At 44.7% G+C, this 14,760-nt stretch overlaps 1 pseudogene; it reads right to left on the bottom strand.

Annotated features, from left to right (window-relative positions):
• Nucleotides 1-5,204: 5,204 nt before the first annotated feature.
• On the bottom strand, nucleotides 5,205-7,143 carry LOC129481928 (putative uncharacterized protein encoded by LINC02694; annotated as a pseudogene).
• Between the last annotated feature and the right edge of the window lie 7,617 nt (nucleotides 7,144-14,760).

Genomic DNA, 14,760 nt, shown 5'->3' with positions numbered 1-14,760 from the left:
AGCCAGGCATGGTGGTGGCGCCTGTAATCCCAGCTACTCGGGAGGCTGAGGCACGAGAATCACTTGAACCCAGGAGGCAGAGATTGCAGTGAGCCGAGATTGTGCCATTGCACTCCAGCCTGGGCGACAGAGGGAGACTCCATTAAAAAAAAAAAAAAGAAAAGCCAAGCCTACTGACATTAGCAGTATCATATGGTCGAAAAATAACCATCATAATAATTTACATTGGTCTCATTTTTATTGAAATGAGGCCAGTGCAAAGCCACATGTAAAGATGAATTCAGCAAAAACCCAAACCAAATGAAATACTGGTTCAGAGAATATTCTTATGTTGTGATTGTGTCATGCCTAACAGAATTTAAAAATAATGGTCTAAGTAATTCTAAGTGGTTTCACATAAATAATTGTGGATAGAGTCCAAAATAGGTATTTTCATAGATTTTCTGAATATTGGTTCAAGTTCAATTTATTCTGGATTTTGATTTCAGTCTCTGGTGCTTGTAACTTTTATTTTATACATCTTATCCCAGTAAGTTGTCCTTGAAAAAAATAGTGGGAGCCATGTCACCTACTCTTTAAAATGTTTTCAAATACAAAAATATAGAAAATTGTACAGGTCATAAACATACAAGTCAATTTTCACAAACTGAATACAACTGTGTAATTAGCACCCAGGTTAAGAAACAGAACTCAGCAGCACCTCAGAACCCACTTCATGCCTCATCTCCCAAAAGCAACCTCTATCCTGACCCTTAACTACACAGTTCAGTGCATCAGTTGCCTCTTGCTGCATAACAATCACAAAACTTCAATATTTTATCACTTACTCACCGGGGGTGGTTGTATAGGCAAGTTGGTTCATCTTGGCTGGCTCTTGCCAGGTCTGTCCCACAGGCCTTGGCCGATAGATGAAATGAGTACTCAGACACAGGTATGCAGTATAAGAGCAGCTAGGTGACTACCTGGCTCTAACGGCCAGACATGGCCAGACAGCAGCCTGGAGAAGCTGGAGGTGCTTGCTTTTATTCAGCGCAGGCACAATGCCAAAAACCTGGAGCCAACACAACCTGTAGGTAATTAACATTTATTGTTCTCCTTCCAGGGAACGTCAGGTGCGTGGATGATCAAAGGTCAGTTCCTGATCAACGTAAGTAAACAAGCCTGTTTAAGATAAATTCCCCTACACTCCCTTGTACTTACTCTTTGCCGTCTGCCTCAGGGTTATAGAACAGCTGCTTTCAGCTATTCTCCCCTGGGGCTCTGCAGGCGCTTCCAACCTTTCAGAAGGTTTGCATCCTTTCCCTACAGTTTTTCCCACCACTGTGACTTATCTCCCACAGGCTTTCTCTTGCACCTAGGGGGTTTGGAGACAGCTCACCTCCAGCAGGCTAGCCAGGGCATGGCCATAGTGATAGCAGAGAATAAGAGACCAAACAGAAATATGCAGGCATCCTCTTTATTCAAGACAGGATCTGGCAGAGCCAGGATTAGAGTGAGGCTAGTACAGTGAGGCTAGTAAATTGAGTTATGCAAGTGCAGGGTCAGCTCCTGTCTTTATTGAAATTTTGACATTTTGTTCACAATGGATTTTCTTGCATTAATTTTGATTTTTCAAAAACATTGCATTAAATATTATTTTTCTTGATTACTGAGGATTTTGGTGCCTCCCTAATTTTAAGGCTGGGGCAGTTGCCTTCATTGTCTCACCATAGTCCTGACCCTCCTGGGGAAATACACTCCACATCTTCAGTGAAAGGAGCTGCAGTCAGGTGGCAAAGGGCATGGATTTTAAGAGATGAAGAGTTAGAGCTGCTAGTACAATAAATCTACCACAATTAATTTTGGCCATTTTTTACACTGGGCGCAGTGACTGATGCCTATAATCCCAGCACTTTGGGAGGCTGAGGCAGGAGGATCACTTGAGTGCAGGAGTCTGAGACCAGCCTGGGCAACATAGGGAGATCCCATCTGTACAAAAAGTCTTTTTTAAATATTAGGTGGGTGTGGTGGCATGCTCCTATAGCCCCAGCTACTCAGAAGGCTGAGGTAGGAAGATCCTTGAGCCTGGGAATTTGAGGCTGCAGTGAGCTGTGATTATGCCACTGTACTCCAGCCTGAGTGACAGAGCGAGACCTTGTTTGGGACCATTTTTGTATTTTATATAAATGGCATTGGACAATCTGTATTCTCTTGAGTCTGGCATCTTTTTCTTAACGTTATATTTGTGAAATACATCCAGAGTGTTGTGTGTAATTGTAAATCATTCATTTTCATTGCTATACAGAATCCCATCATACAAAGACACCACAGGGTTGAAGGGCATTTGGATAGTCACCATTTACAGCTATGAATACCATTGCGTTGAACAATCTAGTATAAATCTCTATTAAATATATATGCGTTTTGTTGGACATGTACATAGGAATGGAATTGCTGGGTCCGAGGGTGTGTGTACATTCAGTTTTAATTGTTGCCAGTTTCCCAACAATTCGTTTAGCTTTATTAAAGTTCTTGGTATGTACTAGTATGAGTCTTCCAGTTTTGTTCTTTTTTAAGATAGTTTGGCTATTTTTGGCTCCACATTTCTAAATAAATTTTAGAAATAGCTTGTCAATTTCCACAAAAGAAAAAACCTGCTGGGATCTTTACTGTGCTAGTTTTGAATCTGTAGACTAATTTGGGAAGAACTGATATCTTTTCAATATACCTCCACGTCATCTTAAATTTTTCTCCATGTCTCATACGTTTGTATATCTACTTTGAATAAGACAGGTAGCCAATAAATATATAAAATAGGTGGTTAATTAATGCATTCCAAGGCTTTAGACTTAATGATATTTTTCAGCCATACTACACACCTGCTATGGTTCAAATGTCCTCACCAAAACTGTTGTTGAAATTTAATTGCCATTGTTAGTTCTGGGAGATGGGGCCTGTAAGAGGTGATGAGGTCCTGAGGGCTCTGCCTTTGTGAGTAGACTCATGCTGTCATCACAGAAGTGAGCGAGCGATCTTGGGAGTCTGGCCCCCTTTTCCTCCCTCCCTCTCTGTCTCTGTCTCTCTTTCTCACACTCCTTCTCTTGCCCTTCTGCCTCCCTGCCATAGGATGACCCTTCCTGGAGGACAGCACCATGCTCTTGGACTTCCCAGCCTCCAAAACCATATACTAAATAAATTTATCTTCATTATAAATTACCCACTCTGTAGTATTCTGTTACAGCAACACGAAACCTACTAAGACAACCTCTTCCAGACACCCGAACTCATTCTTCTCTTCCATTCTCCTAGGCCTTGCACGTGCTCTTCCTTAGTCGGGTAGAATTCCCTCCCTGCCCTCTCTCCCTCCTGCCTGACTAAATCTAGTCTTCCTTGACAAGTCTATTCAAATGTCACCGCTCTGCAGAGTTAGCAAGTCCTCTTTGTTTTCTCCCACTGCATTTCTTCACCTGATTTTAAGTTGCCACGTTGTATTATAATGAGCTGCTCGGGTACCCACTAAACAGCCCAGCACTAAGTAGATTTGTGTTGGATAAATGAAAATGACCATTCCACTTTTTGCTGGGCTGTTTGGTTTAGGTGTTTTCATTGGGCTGTTTGGTAGTTGATTTGTTTTGTCTTTGTAGGACTTCATTTAAATTGAATTTAGTCAAAGAAAAAAATTGTGTTCTAGTTTGGCGAAGGAGTACATGTCTATCTGATTTTTGCTTCATTATTTATTTTGATTTGAAAATACTTCTTTATATTAAACCTCTTTACAATATGAATTTGAAGCAGATAAATTGTTTGGTCTGATTCACATCACAGCTTCTGAGTTAGTTTAGAAGAAAACCATCAACTGATGTTTCCAGTAACCAGCAGCAAGAGAGCTCATGAAAAGGCAGGCACACCTCCAGTGACCACTAGGTGGCAGTTTCACTTTCAATATGACCAGATTGACAAGGTCCATCCAAGAAGTCTGGGGCAGGCAAGCTGGAGCACAAAGCGAAGCTTAACTAGGCCTGTGGGTGGAAGAATGAAGACCCAAACTCAGCCCTGAAGAAAATGGAGTTATGGAAAAAACAGCACATGGAAAATGTAAAGGAATGCCACTAGACATTATTTCACTGAAAGATTAGCTAAGGTAACCACAGCCACAAAATCAGTAGAGAAAAGACATGCAGGACCCGAGACAGGCCAGACAGTGTTGAAAGGCAAAGGAGTCTCCAAGTCCACCCTCCATGGCTGGAGCCCAGCCCCCTGGGGAAAGTCAGGACGGGTGCAGGCTGGTCATTGCTGAGACCCTGGTAATATGCCGAGTGACCACCCTCAGGTGTCTCTCAGCCAAGACTGCTTGGTTCTCCTCCTCTGAGTGACCCCAGAAGGAACCCCTGAGAGACCCCGCTTAGTCTTTCTAGTTCCCATTCCAAAGTTGGATAAGGGACTTTTCAAGCTTAAAGTGGGAACGAGGGGCAGGGCTTATCTCCACAGAAAGCCAAGGTGGCTCCTATCACAGCAAATCAAGACACTTCATGGGTCCACCCGCAATGGGCCAGCCAGGGCCCCTGAGGAAATTATTTGGACTATTAACCTTAAGGAGGCTGTAGGCCAAAAGCATCAACCGACTTCTATCAGGAGTGTTTTTTTTTTTTTTTTTTTTATGACGCAGAATAGGGAATAGGGAAACTATCCTGGAATAGGGAAACTGAGGCCCAGAGCAAGCCAGGGATGAAACAATTCCATCCCCCGTGACTGAGAAGAGAGCCTTCAGGTGGGCCTGAGGAGACAAAAGCCCTGAGGAAGCTGTCTTGGCGATGTCCAGGTTATTACACTATAACACCCACTCATACGTTTGTGGTAGGGCTTCAACTTTTACACATGAAGAACCTGAGTGATCGAATTACCTGTTCTCTTCTCCTTCTCTGCTACCAACCCCAGAAAGACTGCAAAGAATAGACACTTGCGTCTAAACCAAACTGCCAGGCTCAAAGAACACTGCACCAGCTATGAGGTAATAACCACCACGGGTTACAGGATCTGTGAACGGGATAAGCTCCTTTACTTCCCCCCAGCTGGAGTGTGAGTTATAAAACAGACTAACAAGGAGAGGGAGACACAAGTTTTCAGGAAGAGCTAGTAAGAAGGCACCTGCAGCTTCTCCCCAACATCTTCCACATCACACCAACATCAACCTCCTAGTTTGATGTCCCCGTAACTAGGCCTTGACATCAAGGCCTAGTTTGGGTGGGGAAAGGAACCCCCAGAGGATCTGAGAGGAGAGATTGGCATGCTCTCCTCCTGGTGGACTTTCCCAAGTAGCAGCCCCCACAGATACATCTGTCACTGGGTCGCAGGAAGACAGGAAGTGGTGAAGGTGGGGCACAGTCAGGTAGGAGGGGCTGGAAGCCACTTCTGGGCTTCTCTTGGAGTCAAAACTTTGTAATGCAGGAGATCCATGCATTTCCTTGGACCCAGCATTGTCTGAAGACATGAGCTGGAGCTTGCATCAACTTGCCAGCCCCAAAAGGACTCTTGGAGAAGAGAAGGGAAGCATCTTCTCCTAGGTTCCAATCCCTGAGCTCTTGTTGGTGGCCCTGGGTTAGATGTTCACTTGCTCTGAGCCTCAGCTTTCCTCCTTGTAAAATGGGGATACCATTACCTCATTCATATAGTTGTTAGAATTAAATGAAATAAAATTCATCAAGTTTCTTGTACAGAATAGATGATTAATAAATGGGATGGGTCTGGAGCACCTGCCTGGGATGGAGCCACTGACTGACTATGACGCAGCAGAGAGTTCTATGTGCTTCCTAAAAACGCCAGCCTCTAGCAACACCTATGCCAGGGGACATCAGCAAAAAAGTAAACCCAGGGGTGCCAAGAAGCACTTGAGACCAGAGGAAGGATGCCCTCCCCATCGCTGGCACACAGCTAATCATGGAAAAGGAATTCTCTACCACTGGCAGCCACCAAGGAAATTAGGGACACCAGAGGCAAGAAAATTATGTTCAATTACAAAATACATTCCATTTTATAGCCATTTCTATTATCGGTTACTACTATAATAAATTACCAGAACTTTAGCAGCTTAAAACACACACTTACTATCATTTAGTTCTATGGGCCAGAAGTCCTATGGGTCTCGTAGGACTAGAATCAACGTTTCAGCAGGACAGCGTTCCTTGGTGGCAGCTCTGGGGGCGCATCCTTATCTTTGCTCATTCTGGTCTTGACAGTTCCGTGGGATTGTAAGACTGAGGTCCTTGCTGGTTGCTAACTGGGGCCACCCTGAACTCCTAGAAGACATTTGCTCTGTCCTTACATAGAGTCCCTACCTCTCAGAACCAGCCACAGGGCATGGAATCCTTCTCTCATGGCCCTCTCTTTGACTCCACCTCGCCTAGATGCATTTCTGTCTCTGACTGCACCCAGGGAAGGCTGTCTGCTTTTTAGGATTAGATTGGGCCCATTCAGATAATCCAGGATAATCTCTTTATCTCAAGATCCTTAATGTTAACCACACTTGCAAAATCCTGTTTGCTGTTAAGATAACATATTCACAGTTTCTGGGAATGAGAATGTGAACATCTTTGGGTTGGGGGAGTGGGCATCTTTCTATCAAACTATTATACATTCATCAGGCATTTATTTACTATCTTAATGGCCAAGTACAGTGCTATGTGCTGATTTGATGTTGGTATAAGGGGCATGGGGCAGGGAAGAAAGTCTAGGATGGGTGATGCCCCCCACTGGGATATCTGACTTAGAGCTTTGCCGTACTCCAGGGGATGCTGTTGACATAAAATACAGCGTGGATTGTAACTCTCACCTCTCACTCCCTTAACCTTGATGCCCCAGTCCTTGCCCCTGACTTATACAGGCTGGAGACCCAGCCTGAAATTGCTGGAGGTGTCTGAATAAGGTCATTCCAGTTCTCTGGGAGGTAGGAGCTAAGCTCACCAGGGGACTGAGTTGGTGACCCTGCTAGATCCAGGTTCAGCCATAGCAGAAAAAAAAGAGCAAGGTAGGACTTACAGCAGTCCAAACAGACCCCTAGAGACAGATGCTGCTCCTGCCCTTAGCCTTGCTTCCTGGCCTGGTTTTGTGGTTCCTGCGGGGACTAGAGAGGGAAATGCCCAGGTCCTCTTGGGCCCCTTGTAGCTCCATATCAGAATGGAAAACCTGTCACTAACTGAAGTCCCTTCCGGCTGAGGTTCCCCGGCCTATATTTTGCAGATCCAGGGCTCATCAGAGCCACCAATTTGCTGATCGGTTCTCAACCACAAGGATGGTGAGTCAGCACAGTGGTTGACTCTAAGCAGAGAGGATGCACCCTTCAGCAGGGCTCCTGGTGGGGCAGCCTCCTGATCAGCCTGTGCTGTGGTCCTGCCCCTCCATTTCTTCCAGTCCTGGACGTCCCTGGCCTGGCTGGCACCCTAGTCGCGCACCCAAGAAGCAGTTCAGCTTGCTGAGCACAGTGTTTCCCAAAACCATGGCATAAGAGGTGAAGGATCGACCAGGGAGGAAGTCTTCAGCCCAGTCTGACAAGCACAGGCCAACGTTTGGCCAATAGCAACTCAGGCTCTTTGCTCTAGGCCAAACTTGAAACATTAGTGTGCCGGTAGGTGTTCTGCCTTCCCTCCCTCTGCTCTAGAATTCAGATCTGGAAGCCAGGTCCTGACAGCTGGGATCCAGACACAGTCCCCATCGCAGCATCACATTCTGGCCAACCAGGCTTCCAGTGGCAGGAGCTGCCACCAGGAATGGGCACCAGTCCTCTCTCAGTTAAAAAGCCTTTGCTTCACACCACAAAAGCCAAAGTGCCAGCTGTGGTTGTCACTTCTGCTGCTACCGCTTAAAATGTGCTGGCAAGGGAGACTTTTAGAGAATGATTCCCCCACAAGCATAGCATTCCTTTTTTTAATCTTTCCTGTACCCCTCTTAGGGCTAAGTTACTGATGATAGCCCTGCGTGATACAGAGCAAGCTGGCAGCAAGGAGGAAAATTGTCAGCAGTGACAAGCTCCAGATGACAGTTATATGGCTTGGAAGGCAAGTCTTACTCTAAAGAGATCCTGCCCCCATCCCAGCTCTGGATTACTTAGTCTGATAGGTTTTCAGGGTATGACCCCAGTTTTCTGTTTAAGGACGTTGGCCCCAGATATGACTAGGAGGGAGTTTTCCTCCAATATCTTTCTGCAAAGATCACCATGACAATGACTAGAATAATAAATATCTATAATCACATGCAATCTTTAGCTTTAGTAATAGAGTGTGACAGAGAAATCTGCTGCCGCTGCTGCTGCTGCTGATAATGATGGCGATGATAAGGAAGACACAAGATAATCTGACCTTCCTCAGCCTCTGATGGCTGATTACAGGTAGATGTGGCTTCTGAAGCAAAGTTATATAATTCACCTCTTGTTCCTGATCCACTTTTAGCAAAACTTCCCTGGAAAGGACCTTGTACCTTCTTGAAGTATCCAACATGCAGTCATCTTTATGTTTTCCTACCAAGTTCCCACATTTCTGCCTCCGTGGGTTCTACAGTCTGAACCCCAGAAACAATTTCATAGTTCAAACATCTGGCAAGCTATTACATCAAAGGGATTGCAGATTCCCAACCTGGAATGGAAGAATCCTTGACTCCCCGCACCCGCCCCCCAATTCTGCTCCACCTCAAAACTGCCTACATCATCTCAACCACCCAACTTTTGGGAAACGGGTGAATTCCCTCTTCCTTTTCGTTGAGACTAGCCCAGGTCATAGACCCAATCTCTTTACTGGGGACTTAGGCTTATAATTTTGAGCACACAAAATTAATAGCAAAAATAAAGTCCCACGTTGTAGAACATCCTCAACTGAGGAGAGAGCTCATTGGTTGAGAGTGTTTGTAGTATCATGCACTGCCCAGGAATGCAGAGAACACGTAGCTCTGTCAGCTCTTATTGAGAGTGGAAGACAGCTCTTGGAATGTAGGGAAAAACTTCTATGGCTGTCATGGAAATAAAGATTCATGTTTTTTAAATAATGGAATCACAATGAATCAGACCAGAGTGACATTAAACTGGATGTCCCTGTCCTTAAAGTTGAAGGTGAGATCCTTTCAGGCAAGCAGGCAATGCTGTCACTGGGAGAGTCACATGTGTTCTGGGAAGACAAGGCTCCCAGCATAGAACATCCGGTAACTTCCCAACTGTTACACTATCTTTTAGGAACCCTTAACATAAGTGTCCAGTCATGTCCTGGAATTGGCCTAAGTTCCACGTGTGCTCTTAAAATGAACTTGAACCCTACTCTACTCCAGCCCACCAGCCTTCTCACTGTTCTTCCAACACCCCAAGTTTGTTTCTACCTTGGAGGCCTTACCCACTGTTGCCTGTGTCTGAAACATTCCTCCTTCAGCTTCTTTGTGGCTGAGCTCCTCTCACTGTTCAGGCCTCAGTTCAAATGTCTCCCCTCAGAGGTGATGATGTCTGATGCCCCCTTTGAGGTAGCCCACCCCCCACCAAGGGTTCACTATCCCACCTTCCCCTCTTATTTTCCTATCATTGTCTCACATGAGCTTAGGTCTGGTTTGCTTATTGTTTACTGTCTTGTGTCACCCTACACAAGTGTGAGCTCCGTGGGAGCAGGGCCCTTGCCAATCTTGTTCACTGCTGTGTTCTCAAGGTTCAGATGGTATCTGGCACATGGTGGGCAGCCAATGGAGTGTGGAAACACATATTCAGTCATACATGTTTGATGGGCTGGGAATCCCCAGAGGAGGTCAAATTGGAGGGAGAAAGAGAGAAAGCTGGACTCTGGGGGAAAATCCCAAGGGGACAAGGGCTCTGATGGAGACAGCAGGACCAGGCAGCCAGGCTCGAGTCTCCGATGTACATGGTTGTGTTACGTCATTCCCTCTCCACCCAGGAAAAAAGAGCACTGATGTGTAAACTAACTAGGGCCCTGCAAGCCTGTGATAGAAACTCCTTGGAGAAATCTTATCTTCAGAGAGCCTCCATGAAAACCTCTGGGAACCAAGACACTGGGTGCCGGCCCCAACAGTAACTACTAGGGAGTCCACGACAAGAGGCCCAGAAAAGCTGCCTGGTTTTCCTCCCCTTGCTGGATAGTGAGATATCAAGGCAGCTGGGGATGAAGGGGATCAAGCTTTATATATTTACTTACTTATTTGGACATGTCAGTGTTTGTTTATTGTATGTATTTAGTAATGCACAACGTGATGTTTTGATATACATAGTGAAATAATTACTACAGTCAAGCCAATGAACATATCATCATCTCACAGAGTTACCTTTTTCAGGGTGTGTGGTAAGAACACCTAAAATCTGCTCTCTAAGCGAATTTCCAGTACAGACGGTCCTTGACTTAATGATGGTTTGACTTAAGATGTTTCAGCATTATGACAACGTGGAAGAGATACACATTCAGCATGCTTCTTGACTTACAATAAGGTTATGTTAGAGAAGCATCTGTATATAATATAATATTATATAGTCCTTGTGCTGTGCATTAGATGTCAAGACTTATTCATCCTACATAACTGCAGGTTTGTACCCTTTGACCTACATCTCCCCCTGGTCCCTTTGGTGACTGCCAGTCTACTCTATTTTGATTATTTTTAGATTCCTCATATAAAAGAGATCATATGATATTTGTTGTTCTGTGTCTGGTACATTTCACTTAACGTAATGTCCTCCAGGTTAATCCATGTTGTCACAACTGGCAGGATTTCTTCCTTTTTAAGGCTAAATAATATTCCATTGTGTGTGTCACACACACACACACGCCACATTTTCTTTATCCAGTCATCTGTCAATGGACACTTACATTATTTTCATATCTCAACTACTGTGAATAATGCTGCTTTAGAAGCACAGTAAGAAGTTACCTGGAACCTTCTCCCTGCCACCACCCAACCCCGAGGCCTTGTCCTCAGTCAGGAAGAGGGAAGCCCGAGAAGAGAAAAAAAAAAAAAAAAAAGGAAAGACAAAATGGTATCTCTGTGAGCTTTAGAGATCGAGAAACAGCTAAGATTGGAATTCTCCCTGACCCATTCCAGAGTTTTCTGAGCTGCAACCCCTGCAGGCATACCTTGCAAGTCACATATTATAATTCCTATTTTCCAGGCAAAAAATTAAAGACTCAAAGTACAGTTGACTGGTTATAGAAATGTGCTTGTCTGACTGCCGGATTACCATCCCTCTGGACCTCCTGCCAGTATTAGAACCCTAATTTTTAAAGGCACCAGGTAGGCCATGCTCAGGGGAGGCTGAGCTGCTCGCTGCCAGTGTAAGGGAATCATGATTAAACTACGCCAGTGGTCTCAGCACTGGCTGCCCATTAGAACCATCCCAGTCTAGTTAAATCAGCTTATCTGGAGTGAGTCTAGGCCTCAGTAGTTTTATAAAGCTCCCCAGTGATTCAAAAGTGCAGCCAGGACTGGGATGGGCCAACCTAAACTACTCATGATAATTTCCATTCTCATTAGCATGGAGGGAGGGTTCTGGGAAAGCAAAATTCCTTTCTTTGAAACACAAACATATTGTGTTGATGAAACAGGCTGTGCTGCACCCCGAGGTGATGCCTAGAACTGTGGACACCATCTGGAGAACAAAAGCCAGCACACTAAAGTTGGCAGGCGAAAAAGAAGGGGAAAGCCCGGCTACTTAAGATATTATTGGACCAAGCTCACGCCTGTCATCCCAGCACTTTCAGAGGCTGAGGCGGGCAGGTCACCTGAAGTCAGGAATTCAAGATCAGCCTAGCCAACATGGTGAAACCTCATCTCTACTAAAAAAAATACAAAAATTAGCCATGCATAGTAGCAGGCACCTGTAATCCCAGCTAGCCAGGAGGCTGAGGCAGGAGAATCGCTTGAACCCGGGAGGCAGAGGTTGCAGTGAGCTGAGATCACGCCACTGCACTCCAGCCTGGGCGACAGAGCAAGACACCATCTCAAAAAAAAAAAAAAAAGAAAAAAAAGAGATATGATTGAAGAGATGAATTACCCAACCCTGAAACTGCTCTCCCCTGGACTTTCTGTGTTAAGTGAGTTAATAGTTTGATGTGGCCAGTTTTTGTTGGATTTTTTATTACTTGAAGCTGAGAACATTCTATGTGATGTAATCATACAGAAAGCAGCAGAGCTGAAAGTCAAGCCAAGTTCAACTCTGAGGCAGCCAACAGAAGCTAAGAGTGAGGAGAGACCAACAGATAAATGGGAGTTATTTGAATCAGATCAGCGGGTTTCTAGATGGTTTTTAACTATTAAAGATAGTTTGTTAAGGTTATGAAATTTGTTTTCTTCTTTTTTTCCTATTCATCAGAATCCCTACATGAAAATGAAGAACATCATCTAGTAATTAATTGCCAGGTTTAAAAATATAAAATTGGAGAAGAAGGCCAGGTTTGAAATTTGGAAGGTGGTTGAAATTAACAGCTAAATTTAAGAATCAGGATCGTCTTGGGTTTCAGTAAAACATCTAGTAAATTTATTCGTTTAGTCAATAACCTCAGTGACTAATGAGTCAAACCAGTTTTTCAGTCCAGTAATTTTTCATTTAGGGCCCCCAAATTAAATGTTAGAAAGGCCTCTTTCTAACATTTAGTCATTATAAAATAATCAAATCAGTGAAAAATCAGCCACCAGAAATAAAACTGCCTCTTGGAAGATTCTTATACTTATCTGTATCACCATATTCCAACAGGCAGCTTAAGGAAAGGGGTCTGTCTGTGCCTTTCAGTTCACAAGCAACCTTGAGGCGGCTAGAAATTTCCACAACAGTACCAAAGAACTGCCTGAAGGTGGCGCTCAAGGGCGATAGTAACAGAGTGTCTGATCTGGCAATTTCAGCATTTGCAAGAAGTCAAGCCAGTTTTTCTTTTCTTCCTGATAAAGCTAATTGCCTTGCATTAACGCACAGCATAAGACTTCGCAGCACAAAAAGAATAACGGAATTATAAAAGGTATAATTTAGAGGCTTTGTCAAGAGCTGTGATGAGCATATCCTAATAGGTATAAATGTTCTGAAGTACTAATGCTCTATTAAGAGGGGTTTCTGAAGGAGGAACGATGCCTGCATTAGTGTTCGGGCTCTGGAGAGGAAAAAGCTTTTTGGTCTGCAATTACTGGTCTCCTATTCTTTACTTTAGAACACATCTACTTGATGCTTGCTATTTTTTTCAGGCACACTTCCGCCCTCTTGTTTCACATGTACATTCACATGAGTAAAATATTGCTTTTTACACTTTGCTGGGTATTGAAGTTGCTGTCTGATGGAGAGGCTTAGATCCTCACCTTGAAGCAGCTTCCCCTAACACTAGGTCTGTGAAGCTCCAAAGTGCAAAACATGCTCATCTAGACAATACCACAAGGCCACCGACTTTGGATTTTCTGCCCTACTTCCCGAGCCTGCATCTCTGACTATTCTTTCCTTTGAAGCTCTATAAAAGTATGCACTCTTGCTTCCCTGTAGAGCAAGCTGCTCCTAGAATAGGAACTGCTAACACTTTCTCTTTTATTGCCTTGGCAGTAGCAGACCTCCTACCTCCCAATTCCATATCGCCACCGCCCCCCGAGCTCCAGTACTTTCCCACCTTGGGCTAGGACCAGCATGAACACATCTCCCAGGCACATCCCTTGCATTTAGAAGGCCCCAGCCCCTGACCTAAGGTTGCCCCGGTTCTTGGCTTTCTCCCTTGAAGATCAGGTTAAATCCTACTGAGAAGAGAGAAAGAAATTAAAGTTTATCTTACCTAAGGAGGAAATTCTTTCTGATCCCTCTACTTTCAAAGACCCTCCTCTGCACTGGACTGTGAATGCTGAAAGGCAGCCAGGATGGGAGCCGATAGAAATGGATTGCCAGGTAGCATTGGTTAGGCTTATGTCTTTCGTGGCTTCTAAAGCCTCATCTCCTATTAGCAGGAAGACTGGGCCTCCATATTCTTGCCCTTCCCCAGTCTAATAGCCTGGCCTGACTTCCTACCACCTGCCCCTTGAGATTTCTTTCCCCCAGAGCTGCCTCCAGAAGGAAGTAGGCCCAAAAGGGGAAAATCCAAAGTCAGACTTGTGGGGAGGGTATGAGCCACCAATGGGAACTGAGAACACAAAATTACTTTGGTAGAGGAGTGCGTTGTCCCTCCCCAGGACAGAGCTTGTCCCCTTCATCCACATGCATGTTTTGAATTAGACAGATGTAAACACAAATCTCCAATATCTCTTTGTTTCTGAGCAGTACATGTTACCCAGACTAATCACAGGTCATTGAAGGGGTTCAACTGAATGCAATGATCACATCTTTATTCTTCTTTGGAATGGCTCACAGTGTCCCATCCACAGGCAACTTCACAGCAAGAGGGAGGGCTGGCACAGCCTCATACCTGCTGCCAGAACACAGGGACAGGTAATAGTTTTCCTTACCTTTACATTTGAAATCCTCCTGTTGGGGGTTCATTTTGCCCACTGCCCAGACAGGCTGATTTATCGTGACAGAGGAACTGCAATAGAGAAACAGTTTAATTCATGCAGAGCTGGCTCAATGGGAGATGAGAGTTTTACTATTACTCAAAACAGTCACCCCCAAAATTTAGAGGCTGGGGTTTTTTAAGGATAATTTGGTGGGTAGGGGGCCAAGTAGTAGGGAGAGCTGACTGGTTGGGTCTGAGATGAAATCAGAGGCAGTCAAAGCTGTCCTCTTGGGCTGAGTCATTTCCTGGGTGGAGGCCACAAGACCAGATGAGCCAGTGTATTGATCTGAGTAGCGCCAGCTGATCCATC

Source organism: Symphalangus syndactylus, chromosome 5, assembly GCF_028878055.3.
Source record: "Symphalangus syndactylus isolate Jambi chromosome 5, NHGRI_mSymSyn1-v2.1_pri, whole genome shotgun sequence".
Lineage (NCBI taxonomy): Eukaryota > Metazoa > Chordata > Mammalia > Primates > Hylobatidae > Symphalangus > Symphalangus syndactylus.
Note: the sequence above shows the minus strand (reverse complement) of the source record. Positions and strands in the feature narration are given on the sequence as shown.